The sequence below is a fragment of the Patella vulgata genome, chromosome 2 (assembly GCF_932274485.2).
Source record: "Patella vulgata chromosome 2, xgPatVulg1.2, whole genome shotgun sequence".
Classification (NCBI taxonomy): Eukaryota; Metazoa; Mollusca; class Gastropoda; family Patellidae; genus Patella; species Patella vulgata.
Genome location: NC_065880.2, coordinates 461,373 through 488,888, shown reverse-complemented (window position 1 = coordinate 488,888; position 27,516 = coordinate 461,373). Strand labels below are relative to the sequence as shown.

The window sequence follows — 27,516 nt, the reverse complement described above, 5'->3', positions numbered from 1 at the left end:
AATCAGGTATTTTGGTTAGGGTCATACAGTATGGTGTTTTACAGTTCAAAATACATTGGCTAGAGTAGATTATATAAATTAATTATAGAGGGATATATTGGCTGAATCTCCAAAGTTATTTGAGTATTATCTCTCATTTTTGGCTGCAGATAGTTTATACTGAAGATCGTCATAAAGGTCTATTTTGACTTTCACTTTGTTTACTGCTTTTGCATATATTTGTCCGTTAAAGTAGCATGCTTTTTCGCACAGGTCTGTGTTGTTGGCTCTATTTATTAAAGTAAGGTTTTTCTTAGTGATATCGTCGTAGCATTTTATACCTTTTTCAGATAATTGTTTTCTTTTCATCATAATTTTGCGTTTAATATCGGTGTTCGATAATTTCACTAATGTTGTGACTGGTTTGTTTCTGTCTCTGACTGGAAGTGGGTGAATGGCTTGAATTTCTTCAGATTTAATGGAAATGTCGACACACCTTTGTATAGACTGCATGAATACTTGTTTATCATCAAGGGCGGGTTGTTTTGTAAACCTAGCACACGAATATTGTTTTTGCGTGAGTATTGCTCATTGTAGTTGGCCATTCGTATTGCTTCGTCCGTCCTTAACTTTTCAAGCTCGTTTATCGTTAGTTTTTTATTTTATTTTTTTAAAATTTCGTTGTCTTTTAAAGTTTGGTCCAATTTTTCATGTATCGAACTAAATTCCTCGCGAAATGTTTGTACAATCGATGAAGTAATATCACTTACTATAGATTTTAAGTCCTATTTTGTAAGCATACAATTTTTCATTTCAATCAATTTATACTTCCATATTTATACTTATGTCTTCTTCAGATTGCGACGAATTTTCTCGTGGCTCCTGTTGTATTTAAGGACATTGTTATCTCTTGTTGTGTAGATTCTTTTTAGTTCACTGGCTGTTTGACTTGTTGTTATTACATGTCACTCATTAATGAGGTCATGTACATTTGTCAACTTAAATATAATATTAATCACCTTCTAAGTGTTTTTAAACATTAAGATTATGTCCATATGTTATTCACAGTGTTTTAAAACAGTGTCCTTGTAAACTTTTAAATGTTTAAATCACGTTTAATTCAACTTTTAAACAGATTTTCTGCTTACACATTTCGTGTGATGTTCTCATGCGGCCATCTTATAAAATGAATTGATATTGCTGGATTTCGTTGATTCTGCGTCCATTTTATTTGATGTGTGCAATGCTTATGTGGAAACCTGTTTAATGGTTTCATTGGTACCGGAAGTGACATAAGTTCAAGGGTAACGTGGCACCAGTGAAACCCGTCATTACTGGTTCGCAGTTCTAGTTATTATTATTATTTTATTATTATTTAATACATTTATATATTTCTAGTTATTATTATTATTATTGTATTATTATTTTATTATTATTTAATACATTTATATATTTCTAGTTATTATTATTATTATTGTATTATTATTTTATTATTATTTAATACATTTATATAGCGCATCTTTCACCGAAGTGTTCAGATGCGCTGAAATAATAACAAAGTAAAAATACAATTTATAATAAAAAAGAAGTCCCTAAAACAGGCTTTGAAAGGCTTATCGTTTTCATTTTAAAGGTCATTGATGAACACCCACTTTATTTCAAATATTTTTCACAACTGAAAATAGTGCTTATTTATTATTATTCACCCATTTGTTAGCTAAGCAGTGATTATAACTGTTGTCAATTTCAATATGTAGTCAAAATTATCAATCAAAACATTTTGGATGATAAGCTGATTGAGATGTAAGAGAGAGAGAGAAATTGTGTTTAACGTCCACTCGACACAAACTAGGTCATTTCGGGACTAACATATGGTTGAATTTTATTTACATAATTCGCTTGCGCGTAGGGGTGTTTAGCAGTGGGAGGAAACCGGAGGACCCGGGGAAAACCAACGAGGTTGGACAGGCGACCCTACTCCTAGTCACGTACAACCGGGGATTCGAAACCACGCCAGTCGACTCAATGACAGACTTAATGATACAGCGCGCGCACGCTAACCATTCAGCCATCCACCCCCACCCCCCCGATTGAGATGTAACATTGACACAAAAGTGAAGTGTTAAATATGAAAATATTCCATTTGTAAATTTGTAAATTGTTTTATAAATAAAGTTTATAAAGTGTCATGTTACATCTTGCATGAAAAAATGCCCATAAATAAGGATTAACCATTTAATATTCATATCAAAACTATATTAATTATAGACACATTTCTGTGTCTCTTCCATGCACCAAAGGGAATAAAGTTTTCAAATTCTGTATTGGAATAAAACATTTTCAAAGATGAACACGGTGTCTAATATTACGTCTCTTAGGACTACTTCCATTTAAATATGTAATTATTTCAAATTCTGCAATTAAGAATGCTCAAAATAACTTATTTCAGGATCAGACAAGATCAGGGGAAAATTTTAAAGTATAAATTATGGAGATAGCATTTGTTTTATTTTTTGAAAATTTATGACAAAGACGTGACACGTATTTCATGACACCAAATACAATGTTCGCCTTCCTATGTATGTTCACTGGACAATCAAAGCACCATAAAGAAGGTTGACGTCATTAAACGTCAGTGTCCAGTGAGAGTCGAGAATGGGCAACATCCCAGTTTCCGGGGTTTTTCAGACGAGTTTCCTATGTGAGTGAATCAGTGACAGTGTTATATTTCCAAATAAGAATAGGCAGTAGCGCCACTGTCCGGGCAAAATGTTTCTCGTAGCGTAATATGCAAAACAACTAGGACGCTAAACCCCATTTTATTTTTAAGGTTAACAGGATTGTGACGATTTTAACAATTTGGGTTTTCTTTTACAAAGCGTGACAAAATCCGTCACATCTAACGGTAAATTTTTCCAATTTGAAATGTTTTTTGTTAATCACTTGGTTTGATATTTGCTGTGTTTCGCTTACAATGTTTGTGTTGTTTGTGTCTTTTCCGTTCGGGTTTGTGTGGGATTCGATATAAGAGTAGGCCGTAGTGTCGCTGTCCGGCAAAATTTCCCTTATAGCACACTTTCTGGCCAGAGGTCGCAGTCACGCAAAAATCCGCGTATTTCACGCATTTTTTTCAAAATAAACGCAAATATTGACGGACGCTGCGTAATTTACACGCAGAAAATTGCCCCGACGTGAGAATAATTAGATTATTCTATGTCGTAGTTTGTACAATGTATGTGCTTCACCCTGCATTTACACACCTCTACTGCACGTAGTTGTTGTTGTTCTTAGTGTTTAACGTCCGCTTCCACCGAAGGTGATATCGCAGACAAGGCACGTAGTCTCCGTAGTTCTTTTTATACATACTCTTATTTCATTCATTAGTTCATTGCAGTAAGCCTACGTAGCTATCCTGTTGGATGCAATAAAGCGCATTTCATACAAGACTAGGGATTGGCTAGAATACGGTATACTGTTTACATTCAGCCAATCAAATGTTGGCTTTCATAGCAATAGTTTTCTCTGTACTTCCTGTCGAAGTGAAAGATTGAAATGACTGTGCCGTCAACCATAGACATGCCGTTAACCTCCAGTCATCATTAGACTAAATACAGTAGGCATATCAATGAAATAAGGACGCTTAAAATAGGGTTGTTCACAAAACGACTTTGCATCTTCTATATTGAGTATTTTGAGAGGCTCTAAGTCACGCAGATGTAGAGGGCAAAAACGCAAAATTTTGGAATGTCTGCGTATTTTTACGCAACTCGAAATTGATCCACTGCGACCTCTGTTTCTGGCGTATGCCCGTCTTCATTAGCTCAGGTCGGAGCAGAACAGTAGGACGTTAAACCCCATTTCATTTCTATAAGAGCTATCAAAGTGGATTTTATTTTACTTCCTTCATCAGCCATATTGGATCTCTTCAACCCGTCGGGGGGTTGGATGGCTGAATGGTTAGCGTGCGCGCGCTGTATCATAAAGTCTGTCATTGAGTCGACTGGCGTGGTTTCGAATCCCCGGTTGTACGTGACAAGGAGTAGGGTCGCCTGTCCAACCTCGTTGGTTTTCTCCGGGTCCTCCGGTTTCCTCCCACTGCTAAAGACCCCTATGCGCAAGCGAATTATTGAAATAAAATTTTAAAAAACATATGTTAGTCCCGAAATGGCCTAGTTTGTGTCGAGTGGACGTTAAACCCCATCTCTCTCTCTCTCTCTCTCTCTCTCTTCAACCCGTTCCATTTCAGGGGTAAGACAGTCCCGAAATGGCCTAGTTTGTGTCGAGTGGACGTTAAACCCCATCTCTCTCTCTCTCTCTCTCTCTCTCTCTCTCTCTTCAACCCGTTCCATTTCAGGGGTTCCATTTCAGGGGTAAGACGTGAAGACAAAACACCTTTCTTGTTTTAGATCGGTGGACGTTTTTCGCTGGCTAGTTCGCTACCGACGGTAGTGAGACCATTCTGATTATAGTAGGCCTGAGTTGGTATAATAAAAAAGATATTACATTATAATAAATAATAACTCACCCGTTCGATGTAATAAACACGATAGACAGGTTGATAATGCACACGCAAGCAATCCGTGTCAGAATTAAGTCGGTCTGTGATATTATAGTGTCAGTAATTTCTATTGGATATTATAATTAAACGGAAAGTAAATTAATGAATCATAGTGATAGAAATAAATACTATAGCCTATGGGTGGAAATGACAGACTAAGCAATAGGATATGAATAACTATAACAGACTATGATTTGTATTGGGTGATATGATAAACAGGACATATTAAATACTAACGATTCTGTTAATCTCTATAAACCTTTAATATATTAGAGAGGTTGGGTGGTGTAGGGGTATAACATGTGCTTGTGGAACCATCAGGTCTGACATTGAGTCAAGTGGCAAAAACCTCTACACACAAGCGAATTATTGAAATAGAATTAAACCATATGTTAGTCCCGAAATGACCTAATTTGGGTAGAGTGGACGTTAAACCCCAGTTATCTCTCTCTCTCTCTCTCTCTCTCTCTCTCGCCTGTCTACTGACCACTGTCCACTTACTACTATAAAAATGATACCATAGAGCCAAAGCCTCAGCCTGTTATTTAGAATATGATTTTGTAACGTTTCATGTGGCCTTGAGAGTGGTTTAGTGGGAAGTTCCCTTTATTTAATAAAAAAAAACAACATATTGTTTGGTAGTGGATCAATACAGACAGCATATATGCGGACATATTTGCGTCTCTTTTCCGGATTGGTTGATGTCGCCTATCCTACTATCCTATTGTTCTGGTTTGGTAGATGTCTTTTTACCCGACTTTTACTTAATCCACCTATGGGTATGAAGTCGTGGATCATTTTGAAGATCCGCAGTTTTAGGTCCGGTTTCGGAAAGAGTAGGTTCATGATGTTCTCCATCATCTCCACTAGTTCCCCCTTCTCTCTTCTGTGTATACCCCTCACAGTCTACCACACATGATTGGTTGTACATTCTTCTCAGACGATGACTAGGTATTTGATGTCTCGCTGTATATCTTGGTATGTTGCGGAATGGTGTTGTGTCTCTAAGACTTTCGTTCAGACAATGACTTGGTATTTGATGTCTCGCCGTATATTATGGTATGTTGCAGAATGGTGTTGTGTCTCTAAGACTTTCGTTTGTGTATCTATGTACCCTTTCCCTTTGATTTCCACTTGTGATGGAATCCACACATGCGCTAAGTTGCTTCCGTTCTGTAGGACTCTCTGATACAGGTTCCTTATTCCCAAAATGACTTCTGGTCTTGATTCCGAGTTGTCATTTTGGATTGAAATCAAGCTGCTCATTAAGTCACTTGGTATGCCAAACTTTCTACTCTTCTAATTGGAGATCTATAATATAGCATGACGGATGGCCACTATCTCTGCATTGTTCACCGAACAGTTATTGGGCAGTTCCCAACTTGTTTCCTGTTTCTCCTTTGGTAAATATATTCCAAACGAGGTTGTCCTCATTTCACGACTTCGTGATCTGTGCTGCGGTTTGATTATTTTGTTTGTTTGTTTTTGTAGGAGGTCGAGGTTGACTGTTTCCTTAATGCCCTGGCCAAAACTTTTCTTCGTTGGGTCTCTCACAAAAGTGTATTTCTGTATGCTGACAAAGGTTGGGGATCAATCGCCTAATTGCGAGATCTTAGCACCGTATCTTGTTGCCAGTTATTTCCTTCTAAGGGATGGGGGTAACTCGCTGTTTTTTTGTAGAAGTGCTTCTCTCCTTGTCCCCAGCCCTACGCCAGTCGCAATACAAAGAGCTTTATATTAGATGGTGTTGAGCTGAAATAATCGTTTTTGCGCCCAATTCATAAAAACCAAAGAGCAGTATTAGAGCACGATGCACCACCAATAGTGTAACTCTGTTGGTTCCGCACGAATTTACCGTTTACGTTTCTTATTAGGTTCAGGATTGTGGTGCATCTGTATACGATCATGTTGATGTGAAGTTAATGAATGGATGGTAGATTGTTTTATAGTTCTATGTTTAGTTTAATCAATTTGATAACATCATGGACTGAGCATCGTTTTCATGTAATCACAACAATGAATAAACTCTACCTTATAATCCAATGGCGACCGTTTATCAACTTTACCACACAGCTCTTCTAATGAAATGGGATTTTAGCCCGGGCAGCGGCGCTACGGCCTACTCTTATTTCGAATTCAAGTTGTCGACGATTCTTTTACATGCACGCCAATGTGTACACGGGCCCTCGGTTTTCCGTCCCATTCGAGCGACTATACGATGTCCCTTGCCAGGCACTCTGTCCTGTACCACTGACAAGGGAGAACCACTCCGGAAACCCCATGGGACCGCCAGGTTAGCGAGCCAACGTCCTACTCACTAAGCCACCGTGACTCCACCTTCTAATAAGAACCGACAGCATATCAACATGTGATAATGCTTGTATAGTTTACAGTGTCCGTGTATTTGTCTTCTAGGTTTCTATCTAGGCATGGAGGGGGGGGGCTAATGGTTAACGAGAAAACCCACGAGGTTGGATCCTACTCCTTGTCACGTGCAACCGGGGAATTGAAACTACGCCAGTTGACTCAATGACAGACCTTATGATAGAGCACGCACGTGCTAACCAGTCGGCCATCCACCCCCACCCCTTTGTACGCGAAAAGAACATTATTCAAATAAAATTGAACCATATGTTTGTCCCTAGTTTGTGTCGAGTGGACGTTAAACCCCGTTTTTCTCATTTTATAATAGTTGTAGCAGTTCCGTTAATTCGCAGGACATTTTAAATGTATATAATGCCGATTCTGTAAGCGACAGTTAAATTCAGAATAGCGGGACATTCTGATGTCAGCATTTGAACTGTAAATAACCGATAAACATGATAGACGTCAGATAGAGATTTCAATAAAAATGTAAATATTGCTTAGTTTTCAGAGATATAATTTACTGAAGGAGCTGGAATTTATTCGCCAGGGATACATATTTAAAAAAGGAAATATAGTTAGCTGTGTAAGTTGTTTCGTTTTTCATTATTCACTAATAACGAAATGAAATGGGGTTTAACGTCCTTCTGTTCTGCTCCGACTAATGAAGACGGGAATACGCCATACAGTGCGCCAGGAAATTTTGCCCGGACAGCGATGCTTCGGCTTACTCTTATATCTAATTTCAACTGTCAGTGAGTGTTTAACGTGCACGCCAATGTGTACACGGGATCTGGGCTATTTGTCAATTTCTGTGTTTTATGCTGCTGGGGGATGCTTATCATCTATCATTCTATTGGTGTCTAATAAAGTGTTGAATAACGAATTAGCGGGACAGTATAAATAATAACCTGAGTTGTGTATCGATTATATGTCATTTAGGCTGTTTTATGCAGCTAGGAGATACTTGGTATCCGTCATTCCAATGCTGTCTACCTGTAGTTTGAACCTAGATGCTTTATAGATACTTGAAATATCTTCACATTGAATCAACAATAGGGAAATGAAAAACAGCTCGTTGTTTTTTCGGATGGAGGCCATTTTACGTGTATTAAGTACCTATGATTCTAGCGATGTTTAGCTTCATCTTTGAATTCTTAATTACAAGTTGTAAAACGAATAACAGCAGTGCCGGTTTGGCCCACCTGTCAGGTCATTGACCAAGGCCCACATTGACCAAGGAGGACTGTGCCATCCCCCCCCCCTCCCCAGGAAAATTTTGAAAATTGACAACCGCAAACCCATTTTCCAAGCATTTCAGACTAAAGCAGAGGAAATTTGTCAGTCATATTTTTTCTATCTATTCTTTCTCCTATCCTGTGTCCTGTCCTCTCCTTCCTTCTTTCTTTTCTCCCCCCCCCCCCTCTCTCCTTTCTTTCTCTTTTTTTTCTTTTTCTCTTTTCTTTTTTCTTTATAGGCTTAGGCCCACTTTTTTTTAATGAGCTTAGGCCCACCTGTCACGGACAGGTGGACAGGTGGGCCTAGTCCGGCACTGAATAACAGGCGGTATTATAGTAAATTCCATCATCATTAGGAAAAGTAGAAGACATTTCATAATGACATTCAGTGAATGATGTTTACTACGTCATAGTCGGAATCTTCGTATCATGTAGTAACAAGTATAATACAGTATTCTCCGGAAATAAGCTTTTACTCGATATACAGTGTCAATATGACTATAGTTAGGGATTATTTTCATAAAATATTTCTGCATCCATTCCCATTATACACAATCAGAAGACCATTCTATGTATTCTATGATCATATTGTAGCATCACTGTATACCGTAAACAACAATTGTTGTTTCTCCAGAAAGTGTTGTTTCTCCAGAACCTGCCATTTCACCGAAAATTGTTGTTGTTACGATCGCTTTAAATGTCTATGTTGAGTCATATGTTGCTGTATTTCATGGGTATATACTAGAAAATATTGATCTGTCCGACTCAGGAGGGTGGGGGCTGCCAGTACGCCAATGCTCGTAACACACTGCAAATGGCGTATGCCCGTCGTCATTAGCCCAGTCAGAGAAGAAAAGTAGGACGTTAAACCCAATTTTATTTCATTTCCAAGAGTTATTTATTACGGATCCCTCGATTTCTGTTCCTGTCACCATGCATCGGTATTAGAGCACGATACACCATCATTTACCGTTAATTTTCTTATTGGGTTCAGGATTTTGGTGCATCTGTATACGATCATGTTGATGTGAAGTTAATGAATGGATGGTAGACTGTTTTATAGTTCTATGTTTAGTTTAATCAATTTGATAACATCATGGACTGAGCATCGTGTTCATGTTATCACAACAATGAATAAACTCTACTTAATAATCCAATGGCGACCATCTATCAACTTTACCACACAGCTCTTCTAATGAAATAAAATGAAATGAAATGGGGTTTAGCGTCCCGCTGTTCTGTTGGGCTAATAAAGCTGTGCATTCGCCATGCAGGGAATTTTAGCCGTGGCGGCGGGGCTACGGCCTATTTCGAATTCAAGATTTCAACGATTCTTTTACGGGAACACCAATGTGCACACAGTACCTCGGTTTTTCGCCCCATTCAATTTCCCTTGCCATACCCTCTGTCCTGCACCACTGACAAGGGAAACCCAGGGATCGCACACGGGACCGCCAGGTTAGCTAGCCAACCTCCTACTTACTGATCCACCGTGACTCCACCTTCTAATAAGAACCGACAGCATATCAACATGTGATAATGCTTGTATGGTTTACAATGTCCATGTATTTGTCTTCTATAAGTTTCTATCTAGTTGTTGTGTCAAACTGTACTCTTGTTATTCCATCTCCATTCAGTGGTCTGGTATAGACCGACTGTGTTTAGGCATGTGTGATGATCATCTTCCTAACCTTCTGGGTTTCATATTCATTTCTTTACAACCCAACTAGGTTTTAACCCGTGACAATTAATTCCAACCAATTAATATAAAGACAGATCCGTTAATTCGCAGGACACTTGAAATTTATATAAAGCAGTAGGGCTAGATCGTATAGATTTGAAAATGCTAAAATGTGGAAAAAATGTTATTTCCTCAATTATAACTGAATTATTTAATGAAATACTTTCCACGTTAATATACCCCGATTCTTGGAGAAAAACATATATTACTTCACTACATAAAAAAGGTTACAAATCTGATCCCAATAATTATAGAGGTATTGCGATATCTGGTAATCTTTTTAATTCTCTGATCAATACTAGGTTAAAAACATTTATAGAAAGTAAGCTCTCCAATTTCCAGTTTGGGTTTAGAGAAAACCACCGAACATCAGACAATTTACTTATATTAAAAACACTGGTTTCAAAATACGTAAAAAATAAACAGGATAAAATATATGTAGCATTTGTTGATTTCCGTAAAGAGTTTGATTCTGTATGGAGACAAACTCTTCTCCTTAAGTTAGCTAAGGTATTGGAAAAAAAGTGCTTCAATATAATCCAAGACTTATATAAAAGAACAATATCAACAGTGATATTAGAAGATCAGCTAGGCAGAGATTTTCAGATAGATATAGGTGTTAGACAGGGAGACTGTTTGAGTCCAACCTTGTTCAACATATTCATTGATGATATAAATGAGGTTTTCAATGAAGAATGTAAACCAGTAGAACTAGATACTATTTCATTCAACAGTATTATGTTTGCTGATGATATCGTTTTGATCTCGAAAACTAAAGACGGTCTGCAAAAATGTCTCGACAACTTAGAAAATTATTCCGATGAGTGGAGACTAACTATAAATACCAATAAAACAAAAGCTATGTGCTTAACACACTCCAAATCAACAAATAACTCCCATAATTTTATGTATAATGGAAAATATTTAAAAAACGTTCATGAGTTCAATTATCTTGGAACCGTCATTTCAGACACTGGCTCCTGCTTAGCTGCCATGGATAACTTGACACAGAAAGGAAGTAAAGCATTTAACATTATGATTAGCAAGTTAACTAAAATAAATCCAGATCGATATCTTGTAAAGAAACTTTTTATCTCCCAAATTCGACCGATCATAACATATAATTCGTATATATGGTTTATGGATATGGACGAAAAACAACATAAAGCTAAAGAATTAAAATCATATTATAATAATTTAATGTCCAAAAAAAGGCTAAAAACATATGTACATGTACTTTAAAAGACAAATATTTTGTTCATCTTTCTTATATAGATTCAACAATGATAGAAAAATTTAATATTAAAATGTGCAAATATACCTTAGAAACAAGCAGAAAAAGTAGCAACATAGCTATCTTGTTATTACAAGATATGGAGAAGCCCATGAGTAACTTATTTTAAGGTCGCCATACACAGATTTATCGAATAGCTCGGGTCAACGCCGTACTTTATTTTATGTTACAGAATCGGCACATTCATGGCATGCTCCCATAAATATCATTCGTTATTTTCATGCCTCCATCTAAATCATAAAGTTCATACTCTCATTAACTTCAAACTCCCACCAACTTCATATTAATATCACGATTCATCAATTTTAATGCCCCCCTTTAAGCCACAGAACGCTATTTATATTTTTCCGAAAACTTCATTAAATTTCGATTTTTGGCTGTTTTTATTGTCTGCAGAAGTTACAGATTTTAGCGATTTTTTTACATTTCAAAGGACATTAAAAACTGTGCGAAGTCAAAACGAACTAAAACAAAAAAAAACATTTTTACGGTTAATCATCAACGGCCATTGAACAGCAGATATGATTCAAATCTGTTGAAAATCGGAGTCTCAATATGTACGATAAATGGACAGTAAGTAACGAAAATACATTCTGAAAAATGGACACGGCGTCTAACAACAGTTTATTTACAGCTTGCGGTATCTCCCAACGAATACAAAGTTTTGAGAGGGATTTGAAGCAAATGTTTGATAGATTAATTAGTGCGAATATGATTTTAGTCCAAATATATCATCATATCACGTAGTTTGTACACGGGAAATTATCTTTAAGGAGAGCATGAAATCAATGAATCATTAATAAACGATATCAATGAGAGTATGAAGTTGGTGGGACTATGAAGTTAATGAGAGTATGAACTTAATGAATGGTTTTTGATGAGGGTACGAAATAGCTAATGATATTAATGGGAGCATGACCTGAATGTGCCGATCCCGTAACATAAAAAGGTACTTCGTTAGCCTAGCCAACCGATAAATCAGTGTATGGCTACCTTGAAATAAACTGGTAATTACAAGATAGTCAGAATATTTTTTTGTTCATTTGATTGACCCTAATGGTCTTCCGTAGAAGATATAGCTGGTTTTCATTTATTAAAAATTGTGAATCGATAAAATCCAATGTACATGTAGAATTAAAATCATATTATAATAATTTATTGTCCAAAAAAAAAATAAATAATAATAAAGGCATAGATGGAACTTCCTTAAATAAGCTAAGGTCTTTATAAAAAAAATGACATAAATTATGATAATTATTTAGATGCAAAATTCATTTTCTAACAAAGTGCAAACGACATTACGAAAATAAAATCGAACTGTTCAGATTAAGCTTATTTCGAGAGCCAAATTTTTATAAAATGAATGTTTTTCAACAATTTAAAATACTTATGTAAATAAAAATGTAGAAATTTTGAAATGTTTAGGAGCTTTTATATACAATTCGTTCCTGTCTCTGGAAAGTATGTATATAATTATGTACATGTATGTATCCTGTGTTTGGCTCATTTATATTTTTTATTATAATTTTATCTGTAGGTGCACATAACCCTGTAAGGTTTTTTATGCAATAAAGTTTCTTCTTCTTCTTCTATAATGTCGATTCCATGAGCTACAGTGGATTTATTTCGAAATAGGAGAGATTTGGAGGTTGCATTGTGACTGGACAAGCAAGGATTGTTCATTATCATAATGCGCCTTGTTCAATTCAGAATACATTTATACATAGCCGTGACATTCTGATGTCAACATGTAAATCACAGATTATCGCGATTGACGTAAGGTAGTAATTTCAATACAAATGTAAAATTTTTAGGGATATAATTTACTGTATATGTCTATGTCTATATAATGCTGGAATCCGATATATTTTTTTAATAAGGTTTAATTTAGTTGAAATTTAGGTTAGGCCTACATATAATATTTAGAAACAATTTTTTGGTTGGATAAGCCCTATCTCGAGCAAAACATGGAGTAATATATTAAAACAACATTCGGGCTATTTCTTAATATCTCACCCCCGACAATTTAACCACTTATAATTATTGTATGCAGTGTGGTGTTCTTCTGAGAAATAAACCACTGACAAGGCCAAGGTCATGGGTATTTCCACTCTTCGAAATTTTATATTTATCAACTTATAATTTCCGTTCCGTTTAAAATCCTTGACTCAATTGTTTGTTGTGAGTAATAAGACGACGAGATAGAAAATTCGGTTAACGCTCTAACGAAATGGTATAAAAATGGTAACTGTTTAGCTAGTCGACATTAGGAATAGGTTACAAATAGGGTACCCATTCCGTGTTTTTTTTTAATATTTGACAATCTATATAATAAGTGAAATGAAGTAAAATGGGGTTTAATATCCTACTTTTCTACACCGACTCGGGTAATGAAGACTTGCATACGCCATGCCAGCGGTGAATTCCATCTGTCAAGGGTTTTTACATGTACGTGCACGCCAATAAACCTCGTTTTTGTCCTATCTACACGACTAGACAACTGTTCTTGCAAGGCTTTCTATCCTGCACCACTGACAACGCCTGAAAATTCCGAGGAAGTTTCTCTGCCAACACAGGGCGCGAACCCGAGACCTCTAGACTAGTAAGGCTGCGAGTACAAAACTGCCGATAACAGAGCCTGGGATGGCCCAAAAATGGGTTATACTTATCTCATACACCCGAGGTACCGGTCAAAACCAATTTTAAATGAAAGAGTACATCTCACTGAGTACGAAATTGCCCAAAACAGACGATTGTGGCCCTGGGACGTCCCAAACTGACACCCTAAATATTGGGGTAACCATTTTGTGCACACAGTTCATAAATACACTGACTACATCATGTTCAAGTGTTGCAATGAAACTTGGAGGACAGCGCTGCACACTGGTACATTTTCACAGCTAATATGCCCTGTTGCAGTTTCATAAGAGACGGGATAGAAATAACTGGCTGTTCTAGTGTGTGGCGCTGTCCCCCAAGTTTCACTGCAACACCTGAACGTGGGGCAGTAAGTGTACTTATGATCTGAGTGCACAAAATGTTCTTGTGAGGCCAGATTGAAACAAACTTTTGCCACTAACAAGTACGCTCATTGAATGAATCATAGACAAAGGAGCTGCACCTGTGGTGTTATTGTTGTCTTCGTACCCATTGAAACCACAATAAATGTACAAAACTGGCTATAGGGCAGTCATCAAGTACCTGCAACTGAAAGGACTAACCCCAACATAAATACATGCCGGCATGATCTCCACTTAAGGGGATGATGCCCCTCCCTTTTCCACAGTAAAGAAGTGGGCTTAAGCGTGGCAGAGAGAGCCTTGACGATGACCCGCGTCCCGCAAGGCCATCAATAGCAACCATTAAAGAAAACATTGCCCAGGGGCGTAAATGTGTGTGTGGGGGGGGGGGGAGAAAATAGCCGGTCGCAAAATAAATGCAGTCGGTCGCAAAATAAGTGCAGTCGATCTCAAAATAAGTGCTCACTGAATTAATGAGTTGGTCTAAGAGAAAAATTATTGTCCCCCAGGGAGAAAAATAGTCGGTCTCAAAATAAGTGCAGTCACTGCAGTCGGTCTCAAAATTATGCATCGGCGAGTGATGAAATGAATTAATGAGGTAAACAAACAATACTTAATATACGTGCACCTAAATTTCTTACGTCAAATAGTGGGTCTCAAAATAAGTGTTCACTGCAGTCGGTCTCAGATTAAATGAATTAATGAGGTAAACAATGCCAAAATAAAGGGAAAATTTTTGTGTGGATCCGTGCACCTAAATTGCAACGGTATAGTATAAAATAAACTAGTCAACTTGAAATGTTTTAAAAAAAATCCCTGTTATGAGTATGTTGGTCTAAGAAATTGAGAGAGATTGTTATGAAGATTTTGATAACTTAAATTATATTATTGATTGTCATACGAATAACATTAGTTGAACAGTTGGTAAGATGTTATCGGAAGCATAGTTTGTTTCAGAAATACGTAAAAAAATTAAATTAGGAAATGTTAAGGCAATCTATTGAACTTAAGAATTTTTACTTGTTGCATATTTAATCCCAGTAGAAATTAAAACGTATTTTACTCATGTTGTAAGTATTTTCTGACCATCAGAATTCTGCAAAACCTTTCCCCAGACCATAAAGTCCAGTAAATGGCATTTCAGAGACCAAGAAAGTGCCCCCGTGAGACAAAGCCCCAAAATCTAATTTTTTTTTTTCGCACCTACGGCGCTCAATTCTATCATGTCATTATTCTTCAATTCCTCTCTCTTATACAATCTCATCACTATCATATTCACAGTTACAGTGAATCGCCCAGTTAGTAGTACCACTAGTGAGTGGGGTGACAGACTGTAGAATTGTTATTTCTACTCTCACAAAACCGGCGAAATTGACGGACGGGCCACAAGCTTCTGTCCCATTTCTTATCCTCTCGTTAACGAGAATTTGACCCCATTTGTCATGACATTGACTAAAACTTTTCAGGCCCAGTCCCCAAAAAATAAAAGGTCAGTTACATATCTGAAATTTTTCGCGCCTGGGCCCGCTGATTCCATTATGACATCATTCATCCACTCCTCTGGTCTTATACTGCCTCAGCACTGTCATATTCACGATTATAGTGAACTGCCCAGTTAGTAGTACCGCTGGTGCGTGGGTCGTGGGGGGTCAGACTGTACAAATGTTTTGACAACTCTTGCAAAACAGGCGCAGTTGACAGGGACAGATTTCGAGATTCTGTCCCATTGATTCCTATTTCTGGTTCTCTTGTTCACAAGAATTTGCTCCCAGCAATGACCTCAAGTGCCAGGATATTGGTTGAAATTTTTCTAAATTGTCTCAGTTTGCTCAGTGTTATAGCCACTGCCACGTTCACATAAATTTAATTACAAAATCAATAACAATCATCATATTATATGACATAAACTTTATGTCAACTTGAATAAAACTGCTTTCCGACGAGATAACGATCGGTTAACAGCTATGGGCAATACGATCTATGTTCTACCGGGACACCCAGTGTTATAGCCAGTATTTTGTTGACATTCATGAATTATTGTGGGGAGTGATTGTGGATGGCGCCCTAGATTGAAACTGCCCCTACCCCACCCCTCAGCTTCCAGATCAACTATCATCTGTGGTGCTCAGCCCCTGACTGCGGCACTCATATTAGGGACATATGCATCAGTCGGTCGCATTTTTGTTAAACACCCCCCCCCCCCCAACCAAACAAAATTTTTATGTCCGCCCCTGACATTACCCGGGTGCATGACATGGTTATGGCTGATCGACGATTGACCACTCGACATATTGCCAGTGTTGTGAGCATCTCTGATGATAGAGTTGAGCACATTATCGCCAACGAGTTAGGAATGACAAAAGTTTATGCAATATGGGTGCCAAAGCTCGTGACTGTGGATCAGAAACGGGTATACAATTTCATTTGAAATTAGTTTCAACTGGTACTTCGAATGTATAAATATAACCATTTTTTAAACCCCGGGGGTCTATATTTAGGGTGTCAGTTTGGGTCGTTCCAGGGCCACAATCGTCTGTTATGGGCAATTTCGTACTCAGTGTGATGCACGCTTTCATTTAAAATTGGCTTTGACCGAATGTATGAGTATAACTCATTTTTGGCCCCCTCGTCTTTGGGGTGTCAGTTTGGGCCATCCCAGGGGCCTAATCGTCTGTTATGGGCAATTTCGTACTCAGTGCGATGTACTCTTTCATTTAAAATTGTTTCGACCGATGTACCTCAAAAGTATGAGTATAACCCACTTTGGGGGTCACCAGGGCCACACCCAGGGACTGGACCAGGTTAATATGTAGAGGGCTATACGGTCAGATATAATTTAAGTTGAAAATCTACTAATCTTCATTAGTTTTGTTAGAATTAATTTTTTTAATTTTTTGTTTTAATATTTCATTTAAAAATGTCCATCCTTAAATTTATACCCAATTTTTTCAGAAAATATTTTGTTGACTACTAATTAGTCTCTATCATCCAGAAAAATATTCTATATGTTTCATACAGATCCTTTCGAAATTTTGTTGAAGATAATTACATACATGACCTAAGCTTAATCATGCATTAGGCAAGAGCTAAATCTGATTATTGCAAGTCTTAATTTAGGCTTCAGATGTTATAGAAATTATAAATTAGATCTTTATTTAAACAACAAGACCAAAATCAACTCTGTAGACCCACGGATGGCTCGGCTACAGCTCGGATTTAAATAGGATTTCACTAATTGATTAAATCAAATAAGGGGTAACCTGATGAAAATACGTCAGTTAGATCGAGGCTAAATGATAGAGTGTACTTAGCGAGGCCGCTGTAAAGCGTTTCCGTATGCCATTGAAAACTTTACTTGATAATCGAGATATGTAGGTGGAGTTAACGCCTGTCAATCAAACGATCGGCGAAGGTGAAGACACATTTCGCTACCATTTCTAGGCAAATATTACAACGATGATAACTATGTTCAGAATAAAGTAATTTGACTGAATTTTTCAATATATTCTTCTTTCATCATCTACTTTTGAACTGTTATAGCAAGAATGGCCAACTCTCTATAAAAATCTCCCATAATGTATCTTTAATTAACTTTGAAAATATTTATCTGATAAATAACCCTACATATGCTCTTCAAATTTGGTATGAATTAGTAACTCTAATAATTAATCACCATGCTACTATCAGAACTAGACGTGTTACGTCAGCTATCAAACCTCAATGGCTCACTAGTGAAATTTTAAATTTAATGCGACAGCGTGATTTCCATAAGAGTAAGAAAAATGACACCGAATATAAAAAGTGTCGAAATCGTTTAAAAACAATGATTCGTCAGTCTAAATCAAAATACCTCCAGGATCTGATCGGAGATAACAAAAATTCAGATATGGAATGCATTAAATTCAGCAGCTAAGTAACAGCAGTCCCCACATACCACTGGATAGCAATATAGTTAATGAGTTCTTCTCTAACATAGCCGAAAAAATTCTCATTGCCAATACAGATAAAAACCAAATGAGATTAAATATATCGAAAACCAAAGCTATGCTAATCACAACGCAACAAAAAAGAAATATCCTTCCTGCTACTTTGAATATTAAATTACGTAATGAACCATTAGAAGTCGTCTCCTCGGTAAAAATATTGGGTGTTTTTCTCAATCATAATCTTACCGGAAAAGGAGTAAATTTCTAAAAAAAATAAACCAGAAATTATTTCTACTCCGTCAAATTAGAAAATATCTTCCAGCTCCATTCCGTATCCTTTTCCACAATGTCCACTTTCAAACACATCTAGATTATTGTTTCCCAATATGGGACCGTTGTGATGCTAAATCTTTTGACCGTCTTTCTCGGCAGCAAATAATACCCTCAACTAGACAAATTGAAAATTCTTACAATAGTAAATCGACATATCTCTAATCAATGTATATTTATTTATAAAATTCAATGCCCTGATTATTTATTTGATCTCTTACCTTATTATCAAACTCCTTATAATCATCTTAACAATAACCTTACTACTCTCAAGCCAAATATTAATATAGCTAAAAGCAGTATACGCTTTAAAGGGCCCAAACTCTGGAATTCGTTGCCAGCTTTTTTAAAAACTTGAAATAACTTGAATCTTTTCATGAACAAACTTCTTCTTTACATCAAATCTACTTCAAATATCTTATCTTAAAAACCTATAAGCTTATCTCGTATGATATGTGTTCTGCGTGTATCTCCATATTATAAGCATATACATATTGTATATTTGTTAATACATGTTATATCTATATGTATTCAAACTTTCTGTTATATGACCTGCATATACATGCACTTAAATTAATCTTTTAACTGATTTGTATATTTATATTTTTCCTCTATTGTAATTTATTGTGGTGTGTTGTTTAATTTATTAGCTATATCTTTTGTATAATATTTTCTATGAAGGGCAGGGTGTTAGAAAGGCTATCATAATTCACAATCTCCAAATACCAAATAATGTAAACCTTGAATTAAACCAAGAAATTTCAGCCATAGAAGTAAGAAATGCATTTAAAAAGTTAAAACTTGGAAAATCAAATGGCCCAGACTTAATTCTAAATGAAATGCTAAAGGCTTCTTCAGAAATTCTAATAGATCAGTACATGAAATTGTTTAATTTAATCCTCGCTTCCGGAGTAATACCTTCAAGCTGGAATCAATCCTACATAGTTCCAATACATAAAAAAGGTCCAAAGGAAGACCCTGGGAATTACCGAGGAATTGCCCTGGCTAGTTGTCTTTCTAAATGCTTCCTGTCAATTATTAATAATAGAATTACAGATTATCTTGAGTCAAACAATATGTTAGATCCCGCACAAGGTGGCTTCCGTAAGGGTCATCGGACTGCGGACAATATATACATTCTCAAAACGATCCTAAATAAATATAAAAGTAAGAATCAAAATGTTTTTATCAGTTTCATAGATTTTACTAAAGCATTCGATACCATTTGGAGAAAGGGGCTCTTACTTAAATTACTCAAACACGACATAAATGGAAACATCTTTAACATAATAAATTCAATGTATAGCGGTACTTCATATATAGTTAAAACCAACAATGGACTTTCCAAACAAATAAGTTCAGATATCGGTGTCAAACAGGGATGTGTGTTATGTGTGTTAAGCCCCACGCTGTTTAATATTTATGTTAATGATTTGCAAACTTATATTGGTAACACAGCAGCTCCTTGTCTTGGTGATCTCAAAATATCTCACCTCTTATTTGCAGATGATCTTGTATTATTCTCAACTTCTTCGCTAGGTCTCCTAAAATCTCTTAACCAGCTGCATGAATATTGTACTAAGTGGAAATTAGAAGTAAACCCAATTAAATCTAAAATAATGTGTTTCATACATACACCCAAAGATAATAAAATTTTCAAGCGCAAAAATGTAAATTTTACTTTTGGTAATACTTCTCTGGAAATCGTTAATTCATATATGTATTTAGGCGTAAATATAACTAATAACAATTCTTTTAAAGGAGCTATGTCTGACCTTTGCAAAAAGGCAAGGCGAGCTTGGTATAGTATCAAAAGTAAAGTATGCGTCCCTAATCAATTACCTACAGAAGTTCTAATTAAACTGTACGACTCTGTTGTAAAGCAAATTGGATTGTATGCCTCTGATGTTTGGGGTTCCCATTTAGTGCACAATGTAAAATTAAATTTATCTAAATGGAGTAATATAGAACACAACAAGATAACCATAAAAACCTGTAAGTCAATATTGTGCCAACCCCCAATAAACTACTAATATGGGCTGTCTTGCTGAGCTAGGAATTTTCCCACTGCAACTAGATATATACCATAGAATGCTACTCTATTATAAAAGATTAAACCATCCTGACATGAAGGATTCAAATCCGTTACTGGCTGAAGCCTATAATGATGATATTAAAATAGCTAAGTCTAATATTAAACTCTCATGGACTGCCTCTATAACACACTTAATAAATTATTTCAATATAAATCCGTCAAACCTCACTAAAGTTAATATCAAATCATCACTCCAATCCAAATTCAACCCCCTTTTCACTGAATCATGCCACTCCAGTCCATTTAAAGCTTCAAAACTTAAGACCTACAGTTTATTTAAAACGGAAATCTATAAACCCGCTGAATATTTCTGTTATTTACATAACAAGAACTATAAAATAGCCATGACCGCACTCCGACTTAGTTCACACTCACTTCAAATTGAAATGGGCAGATACAAAAATGTCCCCCCAGATCTAAGAATATGCCAACAATGCTCTATGCACAAAACTGAAGATGAAGCACATTTTTTACTAGAATGTCCATTGTATGAAAATTTATGTACCGTTTACATATACCCAACATTTACGGATAATTATCTACCCTATTCTCTAGAAAATCTATTTAACCCACCCAAAACAGTTTCAAAATCAGTTAGTGCATTTGTATTTCATGCAATGAATCTAAGTGCATAAATTGTGTAGCGCTACATGTACATGTATCACTGGATATACCTTTCTGTATCAAAATTATTATCTAGATTTCCATGTATTGATATATTTTATTCCACGTTATATTAATCGATTCATGTAATGCTTCTAGCATTCCTATATCACATTTCCATGTCAACACCTATACTAAGTCTTTCTGTTATTTATGTATTTATAATATTTATACCCATCCATCATGCTTGTGTTGAATGTCGTGTCATTATCAGACCAGTTTGTGGTAAATATGTATTCTGAGATGATTATCATACTGTTTGTCCTGTTAGTAAATGTGTAATTATGTAAAATTATCATTTGTCTTGTTTGTAAATACATGTATATATCTATTATTTGTCATACTATATCTTTATATACATGTTCATATTGTATGCTGTCCTTAATGGATGTTTTGATACAATAAAATCTTATCTTATCTTATCTTATCTTAGCCTAATCTTCAACCCTTCTTAAATAAAGTCATTATTATTATTATTATACTGCATTTTTTAAATAAAATGTTTCGTTCATATATTATCTTGAAGTAGTTAAGTCTCTAACTCAATATCATCCACAGTCTTCCAGTCTACTGAACAAAGCTGCACATATATATGGTCCAACTGTCAATTAAATCATGATAGAGCTGGTAAATAAATATTTTTTTTTTTATGATTACATTGTTATATGAAAGGTTTTCAAATATGTGTACTTTTATAATTTTGGATTTTTATATGAAACATTTTGAAATGTGTATTAATAAAATATGTATTTTACCGCTTTTTGTATGAAATATTTTTAAATATGTGTATGTTTTAATTAAATATTGGCTTGTAAAGGAATTAAAATTAACCGCCATGGTATCTCGTTACCACGGTATAAATTTTAAGAATTACTTGAATTCGCACCCATAAAATGATATTTACTGATTAAAATATTATACAAAGAACAATTGTCTTTTATTATCTCAACTTCATTCATTACAATATATCGCATTCGTTGCAGTAATTATACTGGTATGAGCTAGGCTATTTGATATTGGGTTACAATTTGATAATACTGGGTAGTATTTATTGTCATGCAAACATATTTTAAATACTCTCTTCATTCAAATAATTTAATGGTCTAATTTAGCGCGTATCATGGTCCGAATCAGCCAAGAATCTGGTCCGAATCAGCCATAAATCTGGTCCGAATCGGCCAAGTCCCAATCAGCCATGGTCCCAATCAGCCGATTACCTCTTGGGTGACCCAGACTAACTGCTAATTTGGGTCTGGGTAGACGTGACTTGGTCAGTCGCCATAGTTTGGCATGTTGCTGTGACAAATAATTGAATAATTATTAATTGGGTGCATGGATAAAATATGGCGAACACATTAATCACTAATGACATTATTGTATATAATTTTACTGTTGAATTCAAAGAAGGTATTTTGAAAAGTTTTATTATCTATCACATTCGTAGATATTGTTTTGGAAGAATTTAAAATTGTCTCAATCTCATTTGTTTTGTGGTGACTGACGTCTGACAGTATAATATCATCATGTCAGTAGTCTATCTAATCCGTACTACTAAATCATAATAAGGCCTTCAGTTCAGTCAGGTCTATGGTTCAGTTAATTCATAATTATATTATGTTTACATATATAGGTCTACTTATTAGCATTAATTGATGAATGAAATGTGAATTTTGTTTTGTATGATGGGTCAAACGCAACAGTAATTTTTCTGATTGGTTTATCATATTCTTATTCCTGTAGGGAGTTGGGTGGCCATGTTGTTAACGCGTGTGCATTGCATTATAAGGTCTGTCATGGCATCAAGTGGCATGGTTTCGATTCCCCTCTTGTACTTGGCAAGGAGTAGGGTGGCTTGTCTGACCTCGTGGGTTTTCTCTGGGTCCTCCGCTAATAAAATTTAACTATATTTTAGTACCGAAATAAGGTAGTTTGTGTCAAGTGGACGTTAAAACCCATTTCTCTCTCTCTAGTCTTAATTCCTGTAGCCAGACCCGTCAACCCGTCAACCCCTCAGAGCTGCAATGCTGTAGGGTGGTGTATAGAAACCATGATTTGGCAGTAGATTTCCAAAAGCGCGCAAAGCATAATTAATTACAAAAAAAAAACCCCAAAAAACCCAATTGATTATTGATGTATAATGATTAATTTTCTAACTATGATCGAGAAATTAAACACGTTTTGTAAATTGGACACTCATTATCAAAATTAATCAGTCAGCTTAATTAACTTGACACAAGTACAAATTAGATGATTTGGGGTGATTTTAAATGATTTTTACAAATTTATTAACAAAGATTTGATATTAGACAATTGTGAAAGAAATTAGTACTAAATACACAAGATTAAATGATACCCGGATTACAGTGTATAATATCGACATCATTCAATTTAATTATGTCGATTATCCTCTCACAATATACAGAAAATTTATTTTCTCGCAGATTCCGAACATTTGTTTTTCCATATATTCGAAAGAGCGTTCCGTGTTTTTCAGAATCGGCGAGACGTATTCCCATCTTGAAAATAAATATAGTTTGAGTTTATGTTGTATTTGAAATATTGTATTTGATGTTGTATGCGCGCAAACAAAGATGTCGGCCATTGCTGCCAAAAACAGGTCGTTTATTAATGGTTTATTTTATTCAATAATAGCTAAATTACACCGTACAATTACCCCAAATCAATGTTGATAACCAAAAGTCACAACCTTTTTTGTTTACATGCAAAGAGTTTCATCCTTTAGTTCCATAGTTTTGGCAAGATAATTAAAAAACCTCTTTGTTTGAAAATGTAGTAGAAATTTATTAACGCACAGTAGAGCTGTATATTGGGCACTTTACCACGTGATGTGGTAGGGTTGACAGGTCTGTAGCATTGTTGTATATGACATTACTGCACTTTCGTACACCTATGTGCTTCACTTTCATGACGAATATTAAATGGACGCAACCCAAATAATTTTTTTATTTATAGAGAACTTTATTTTTCAATATTGCATAAAACTGTTCCCCGAGATCAGTCACCATTTCTTGTTAAACTTAAGAATCAAGACACTAAGATGGCTTTATATTATACATACTGAACTTCCTCGTCAACGCTCCATTTAATGATAATTTTCTTCAGGTCCTGGTCAACGCTTTACTAGGCCCACCGTTAATCTGTCTGTTGATGGTCTTAGAGTTAGTTTTAACTTAATATTGGAATTTGATACATAATTTGAACATATATTTTCCCTTCAGGAGATAGTCTGGGTAAAGCTGGATGGGGAAGATGGCGGCGTTTGGTGGCCCGGCTATATTTGTTTTGAACTTTAAGGTTTTGGCAGGAAAGATATGTGTAAGTTCCTTTTTCTTGTACGTTTAAGGCTTTCAAAATGGTGTTTAATTTTACTGGTTAGCTTTGTATAACATCAAGATATAACAATTCACTACATAATTCTTGAGAGTTATTTACCAATTGATTTATGATATATTACTAGAACACCTAGTGTGGTGGATACAATCACTTGGTTTATTATACTGCAACTTTTCAACAACATTTCTCAGGTAGTTTTCAAGCAAATACCTAATGTACAAATGCGATATATCATGGGTGAAATATATATATATATATATATATATATATCCAAAATTATTAGCTGCACGACTTTGTTTCACGGTAAATGATGAAAAGATAAAAAAGGTATGCCGACACAAACTGATTTCAACACTGGTTTAATAACATTTTAACATTTTAAAGTACTTTTTGTCCGTCTTGGGACTATTCATAAATAATGTCATTGTATAAAGATGGACAGTATAGTATATTTATACATATTTACATAGTAACACTGTGGTTTTAGTTACCATTGTCTATGGTTACATTATATCGTTAACTAATAGAAAACATGTACACACGTGTTAATCTATAGTATATGGGTTCAATTTATGAACAATGACTGGAAGATAATCGTGGGATTAAGAAAATTAATGAGGCTAATGGCCAATTGTTACTTAATTTCCTTTTCGTGGTGTCATCGACATTCATTTTATAAAAAGGGAAAATTTGGAATTTTACTTGTAGGTGTTGTGCACATTTAAAGATATGTCTATTTACAAATAAGGGCCCATTTTCAATATTACAATCCCGTCGATGGTTGCGCAGTGCGCACTCTATCCCGTAGATGAGTGGACGTCTCCCCTATGTAAAAATTTAAACACCCATTGCAAGTCAAGACATATATGAGATTTTTTGTGTCACAATTCATATTGTCGTTGACACTAAATGTAAACTTAGGAAAATGATATTTGCTATTTGGCGTAATATGGTCACAACATTTACATCGAAGATCCAGGCATTTAGATACATAAAAGCCGGTCCTTGTGATAGATGAATTGAATTTTTCTTTGGTTAGGAGGCGTTTCAGATTAGGTGGCTGTCTTTGTGATTTAATGAATTGAACATTATCAAATTTCGTTCTGAGGTTGTCGTTTGATGCCAGGATTGCCCTGCTCTCTTACATTGTTTTAAAGAAATTGGGATGTTGGGGGTTATGAGTAGCGACAAAGGTAATGATATTATTCGAACTGTCTTTTGCTTTAGTAGCCCTCAGTGTTTGAATATCAATTGCCAATACCTTATTTATCCCAACTTCTATTACCTCGAGGGGGTAATACTGTTTCAATAAATTTCTTTTTAGCTCACCTAATCTGACAACCCGGAGGTCTTCATCTATCACAATGGTGCATATTTTTCTAGCTAAAGAAAAAGGTATATTATTTTTGGTATGGTGTGGGTGACATGATTTATATGAAAGATAGTTTTTGGTATCTGTTTCTTTAGAATACATATCCGTTATAAGGAGTTCTCCCCTTCGTTTCACTAGAACGTCCAAGAATGCTATTTGCAGATCGTTCGTTTCAATTGTGAATTTGATATTTAGATCTAAGTCATTCATTATTTTTTGCAAATCTGCAATGTTGCCAATTCGTTCATTCCAAATACAGAATATATCGTCTAGGAATCGTTTCAACTGATTTTCTAAATATAATCTGTAATCCACGCCATGTTCAATTTCTACAATTGAGTATAGTTTTTCCTCAAGGAATCCCATTGTTAAGTTACTTAATTGTGGTGCCGCTTTGGTACCAATCGCTATACCAAGAATCTGTTTGTAATTGGTTTCGCCAAATGTAAAAGTGTTGTTAGTCAGGATGATTCGTATTGCTTTGAGGATGAAGTTGTTTGAAATTCTCTCATGACTGCATTCAGGATGTTTATCCAACCAATATTCTATGGCCTGAAGGCATAGGTCATGGGAGATGTTGCCATACATATTACAAACATCCATGGTTACGAAAACGTCGCCATCGTTCAGATTTTGGGGCAATCTATTAACAAAATCTATGTCGTCCCGAATAACAGATTTTACATTTGACACGTATGGCTTAAGTAAGATATCAATAAGATTTGATAGTCTATTAGTAGGGCAGCACAGACCGGCAATTATTGGTCTGAATGGAAGATCACCTGTCTGGAAAACACTGATGAATTCGGCATTTTGGTGTTTAATAGACTCCTTGATCATCTTGGATTTATGGATTTTTGGAAGACCATAAAACTGACTTGTTTTATATTTGAATTTTCGGAGATAATCCTGTTCGTTGTCCGTCAGTTCGTTTTTGTGATCAACAATATCGTTAATAAACGAGCTGTATAGACAGGTGACAAAGATTACTTTACAGTTTTTATATGAATATAAGTTTACTTGGAATAAGTTTACTTGGTATACGCCCACATGTTCATGTGGACGTATGTTGTCGTCGCCCCTGCCTGTCTGGCGTGCGCAGGCACAATTGCTTTAAAGATGTAGCCACCCCGGCGGCGCCTGCGCTCGGCACTATTTTTTGCCGCCCAGCACAGAGAAAAAAAAGGAAGAAAGCCGCCCAGTCGTATTTAAACCCCTTCGTCCTTCTCTGTACACAAACTCGGCGCTCAAAATTTACCACGGCAATTAAACGGCAAAGCCATGGTAAAAGCCGATGTACGCAAACCATGTCTGTCACGGCATAATTTATTTTTGTGTGCCGTAGTAAACCCTATCATCCCAAATTAGTTTAAAGAAAGATGTATTGGTATTTTGTTTATTTATACTTAGAAGATGTGTAGGCCTAGGTATATTCATTTTACAATTATTCTACGGTCTTTATATTTGTTTATTTGCCCTAAATAGGTCACCCAGACCAATTTACGGCACTCCAATGTTACAGGTTTGAATGTCGTAATTGTCCAACACGTGCCTGCAAATTTTCATGATGTTTCTTATTTTA

General features: G+C 35.7%; 2 protein-coding genes across 3 annotated transcripts in view; both read right to left on the bottom strand.

Moving 5' to 3' along the window:
* Window positions 1-4,562, bottom strand: part of LOC126811618 (reticulocyte-binding protein homolog 2a) — a 170,665-nt gene extending 166,103 nt beyond the window's left edge. Inside the window, exon 1 of the transcript XR_008786127.1 lies at window positions 4,505-4,562. The gene's annotated coding sequence lies outside the window, so the exon portion shown is untranslated. The remainder of the gene's footprint in view (window positions 1-4,504) is intronic.
* Window positions 1-27,516, bottom strand: part of LOC130010524 (uncharacterized) — a 243,736-nt gene that overhangs the window by 74,789 nt on the left and 141,431 nt on the right. The window lies entirely within an intron of this gene.